Here is a 6000-nt window from a genome sequence, read left to right as displayed (position 1 = left end):
TGAGATGGGTATCTTGCATACTTCTATATCTACCGGTATATAGCATATCTACATCTATATCTCTATGTTCATATGTCTCTATCTGTTGTGACCCAGGCCCAAGTAGGTAGTAGTAGCTGCACTCAGTTCAAAAACAAACAGACTTTATTAGAAGAGCTGAGAATTAACTCATTCTCAGCGTCGTCCAAACTAAATCAAAACAAATTCTTCATAACACAAGTCTTCAGTCTTATCACCAACCTTGGTCTAATTAGGCAAACTGCCAAAGGCTTTTCTTGGCAAAAGTTCAAAAGTAGAAGATGCCGACAAGAAATAAATGCAGCAAGACAAGGAGCAAGTCTATCAACGTTGTTTTCCAACAAAGAGCCCAAATGCCATTGCTGGTCTTTTAAGCCTTATGGGAGGGGCCAATCATCTCTTGGCCCTACTCCCGAGTCTTCCTCTTAGCTTTAGCTGCTCTTGCCTTCTAGCAGCTCTTCTCATGCGTGCACTAGGAACAGGCTCCTCCTGTTCCTCTGCCTCACTACTGTCAGCTTCTGGAGGCTCCGGAGTCCGCACATCACACCCAGATGGCCCTGACCCCATCTCTGCCTCTGACGCAGAGCCCTCATCCGGGCCTTCCCCAGCCTCCAGGACTGGCCCATGTTCTTCCTCAGCCTCATCATTATCCGACTCTGCTGCCAGCTCCGCAAGCTGCTGGTGAACCACAACACTATCTCTATCGGAGATGTCAAACTCAAGGCCCACGGGCCAAATCTGGCCCACGGGGGTCGGCCTGGAAATATCAAAGAACTGGCTTGCGGTGCCTCTGTTGGCCAAAAACAGACTACCTGGAGGCCCCACGTGATATCCACATGGCCCATTTTCAGCCTTCCCGGCCTCCTGAAGCACTCTGTTGACCAAAAACAGGCCGTGCGGAGGCCCATGAGGCTTTGGCGTGGGCTGTTTTTGGCCGGCAGAGTGCTGCAGGAGGACTGGATTGGACTGGATTACAATTACGTGGCCTTAAGTAAGCGCCTGATCTGGATAGGAAACAAGCAACATCCTATGTTAATTCTACAGTTTAATGCCAGATTTTACATACTGTAGGTCCATTTAATCGACAATCAACAATCTGTAATTGACAGCCATTTCTATTTACTATCCTGGAAATTTCCCTCTGCTGTTAGATCTTGTATTATCATGTTATTTATGTTATTGTATTTTTATTATTAGCTGAATAATAACAATACAATACTATAAATAGCTTTTCTGCCTGGAAAAGCAATTTACTATTAAACACTGGAGTATAAATTTAGAAATAAAAAGTTTAGTGGAGTATGAAGGATAAGTAATAAATGTTTGCCCCTAATATCTGGTAGAAGAGATAGGAAAATGGTTATTGTAAAGAACTGTGGAAAGGAAGAATGGATAAAAATGCATCTTGAGCCTGTGTTGAACACCCACCATGGCCACGCCCACCCCAGCCACGCCCACAACATATCTATCTATCGATCTATCTATCTATCTATCATCAATCTCTAATCTATCTATCTATCTATCTATCTATCTATCTATCTATCTATCTATCTATCTATCCATCTATCTATCCATCCATCTATCTACCTATCCTACCTACCTATCATCCATCTATCTCTCCATCCGTCATCTATCTGTCTCTCTCTCTCACACACACACACTCTCTCTCTCTCTCTATCATATATCTATATATCTATCCATCTATCTACCTATCCTGCCTACCTATCATCCATCTATCTCTCCATCCATCATCTATCTATCTATCTATCTATCTATCTATCTATCTATCTATCTATCTATCTATCTATCTATCTATCTATCTATCTATCTATCTATCTATCTATCTATCTATCATCAATCTCTATCATCTATTTATCTATCTATCTATCTATCTATCTATCTATCTATCTATCTATCTATCTATCTATCTATCTATCTATCTATCTATCTACCTAGCTACCTAGCTACCTATCCTACCTACCTATCATTCATCTATAAATCCATCCATCATCTATCTATCTATCTATCTATCTATCTATCTATCTATCTATCTATCTATCTATCTATCTATCTATCATCTATCATCTATCCTACCTACCTATCATCCATCTATAAATCCATCCGTCATCTATCTATCTATCTATCTATCTATCTATCTATCTATCTATCTATCTATCTATCTATCTATCTATCTATCTATCTATCATCTATCCTACCTACCTATCATCCATCTATAAATCCATCCGTCCATCTGTCCGTCCGTCCGCCTGCCTGCCTGCCTACCTATCTTTCTATCTATCCATCCTATGTACACGCGCACACACACAAAATACTGTGTACTAACATACATACACACACACACACACACACACACACACAAGCTTTGAAGCATCTCTTATCAAATCTCTACTCCAATGCTCTTAAACTATGGGTAATTATCTCCATGAGGTCACTGGGGCATATTTTGAAGGTAACTGCGCAATTCAGGTGGGGCCCTTGGTGTTCTCTCAGCTTGGTTGTTTTCACACAGACATTTCATTACCCAATCAGATAACATCGTCCGTGGTGGCTTTTGTATAGACGTTCCATTACCCAACGAAGTAACATCAGCAGTGCATTGCACTGGTGATGTTATCTAATCGGGTCATGAAATGCCTGCCAGAGAACAACTAAGGTTCAAAGAGCACCGAAGGATTTCACAATTCAGCTCAGCTACAGATATTCTCCTCTCTTGGAGTACACTTTATCACAGCTTGCTTCAGAGCCCTGGATCTAGTTAGGGAAAGGGGTAAGTAAGGTGGATCAGACAGTTTTAAGGACAATTGTTCTTCAAGGTAAGAAAGGTGGGCACATCTCTCTCTGTGTGTATGTGTGTGTGTGTGTCTGCAGCACTGTCGAACTGAGGATCCTGTTCATTTTCTCTGCATTTGCAAATGTGCAACACTTCACACACACACACACACACACACACACACACACACACGGTGAAATGCTACTGGTTTGGACTGGTTCGCCCAAACCGATACTAATAAAAGCTACCAGTATGGGCGAACTGGTAGTAAAAAAAATGCTACGGGTTCGGATGAAACGGTATTTCCGACTATCAGCTGGGCCGCATGATTTACATTCTCTAGCAGGAAATCCTGCTTTCTAGCGAATCTAAATCGTGCAGCACAGCTGTTCCGCCCCCCTCGCTGTTCTACTTACCTTAGAAAAGGCTTCTTAAGCCTCCTTTTTCAGTGCTGTGCGATAGCACCTACGGTGAGCATGTATGCGAAGTGCATGTTCGACATACCAACATAGTGAACCGGTAGCAGACTTCAGAACATTTCACCCCTACACACACACACACATACACGGACACACACGGACACACATGGACACACACACACTGTCATTCAGCTAGTAAAACAATGAGTCCTTCCGAACGTAGCAGCACTGGGCCTTTCTTAAACATCTTGTGTGTGCATGTGTGTGTAGCCAGGTCTTATCAGATTGAGAGCTCTTTTCTAGTTGCTTTTGTCTGAGTTTTTTTGCAACATGCTGACAAAAGAATGTGTGATGGTGTTTATATAATGTCCTCTCTACTATAATGTCCTCCGGAGCAAGATGCTGACCTGAGAAAGTTGTAGGTGCCCCTGTGCCAGTTTCTGCTTGGGTTGCCATGTGCAATGGTGCTATTTGGCAGATACTTTGGAATTCACAACCCAGTTGAGGAGAGGAGAGGAGAGGAGAGGAGAGTAAAAGAATTAGGTGGAGAGAAAAGGAGAGGAGAGGAGAGAATTAGGCAGAATAGAATAGAATAGAATAGAATAGAATAGAATAGAATAGAATACAATACAATACAATACAATACAATACAATACAATACAATACAATACAATAATAACTTTATTGTAATTTTGAATGTACATTAATCAGCATACATTAAAATGAAATTTTGTTGAATACAACTCTAGAATAGGACAAAGACTATGAAATGTTCACATACAGATACATACTTTATTTATTCATATAAACACACACCTGATAAAACAGAGCAGCATTTGTTATTAATAGAGTAGAGTAGAATATTAGAATGTAGAATAGAATAGAATAGAATAGAATAGAATAGAATAGAATAGAATAGAATAGAATAGAATAGAATAATAACTTTACTGACATTTTGAATGTACACTAATCGCCATACATTAAAATGAAATTTCATTGCATGCAGCTCTCAAAGGGTCACCACACCCAATATACAATTGAACGGATACAAAATCTGCATTCCTAAAAGTCAGCCTCTTCAAGCGTTTTGGTTGGGAGCTGTCTTCCTATGGCAGGAAGGTTGGGGCTGTTTTCTGCCCCGGTTAAGATTTTTCTCCATTGTCTCCTTTGGAGAAATATAATAGTCTGCCTCTTTTAATATCCCCCAAAATATTTCACTCTCTAGGAGGTGGGAACAACTTCCCATAGGACCATTGCACCAGGATTCCATAACAGAAGCTGTGATTCTACCAAAGAAAGGACTGATAGTAATTTTTTTTGCCTAAAAAAAAAGTCCTGTTAAGAAAAAACACACCGCCTTGTATCTGTGTATTTATGAATATAGATGAGGAACCACTGAGGAATGCAATGTTTGAACGGAGCTGACCTCTGTGTTCCCATGGAATGAATGTCCTGGGAAGGATAGTGGTGGCTGAGCTGGCAGCTTCTGAAGAACTGCTTGTTCTGATGTACAAATATTTACTTTGATCCACTGGGGGAAAGAAAAAAAGGAGGAGGAGGAGGAGGAAGAGAAGAGAAGAGAAGAGAATAAGAGAGTTGGAAGGGACCTTGGAGGTCTTCCAGTCCAACCCCCTGCCTAGGCAGGAAACCCTACACTACTTCAGACAAATGGGTATCCAACATCTTCTTTAAAACTTCCAGTGTTGGAGAATTCACAACTTCTGCAGGCAAGTTGTCCCACTGATTAATTGTTCTAACTGTCAGGAAATTTCTCCTTAGTTCTAAGTTGCTTCTCTCCTTGATTAGTTTCCACCCATTGCTTCTTGTCCTGCCTTCAGGTGCTTTGGAGAATAGTTTGACTCCCTCTTCTTTGTGGCAGCTCCTGAGATTTTGGAACACTGCTATCATGTCACCCCCTAGTCCTTCTTTTCATTAAACTAGGATGTAGTAAAGCCACAAGCAGGACATCACAGCTCCAGATCGACACAATTGATCTTAACCATGCAAAACTTGTATAAAGGAAGCCTAGAACTGCTCTTCTCTGCACACTTTCTAGAGTCTCCACATCTTTTTTACATCGTGGCGACCAAAACTGAATGCAGTATTAATATACATACATATAGACGGATGGATGGATGGATGGATGTGTTGTGTCTCGCCCGCTCCCCCTGCCGCAGCCAGGCCCCTCTTATCTCCTGCTGATAGTTCGGAAGAATGTCCTGACATGCCTCCAGGCCCCAGCCCTGGCACCATGCCTGGACAGGCCAAGCAAGACGAAGGGCCTGACGTGCCTTCAGCCCCCAGTCCTGGCACCATGCCCAGGCAAACGGAGCAACTAAACCCCTCCCCCACAGCATGTGAGCCTGAAGAATGTGAGGCCAGTCATGAGCTCGGATTGCCAACAGCTGGAGGCTGGAGAGATCCTCGCTTCCGGAGAATTGAGAGGCGACGTCAGCAAAAGGAAGGGAGGGGCAGGCCTGGATAAGTGCTGAGTCATGGAGCCACACCCCATGGCCTATATAAAGGATCTGCTTTCTGGCATTCTCTGAGTCAGGCAAAGTCTAACTTGGATTGCTGAAGTCACTTCCTGGTCTCCTGCCTGCCTTGAGAACTCTGATAGGACTTTGGCAGAGCTGCAGAGGCACGCCTGATACGGACTTCCCCGACCTGGCCGTCAGCGGAGGAGTGGGACACAACAGGATGGATGGATGGATAGATAGATATAGTTTTTTACACACACACACACACACACACACACAGAGAGAGAGAGAG

The sequence above is a fragment of the Ahaetulla prasina genome, chromosome 11, assembly GCF_028640845.1.
Source record: "Ahaetulla prasina isolate Xishuangbanna chromosome 11, ASM2864084v1, whole genome shotgun sequence".
NCBI lineage: Eukaryota > Metazoa > Chordata > Lepidosauria > Squamata > Colubridae > Ahaetulla > Ahaetulla prasina.
The sequence above is the reverse complement of the archived record's forward strand: the minus strand, read 5'-3'. Positions refer to the sequence as shown.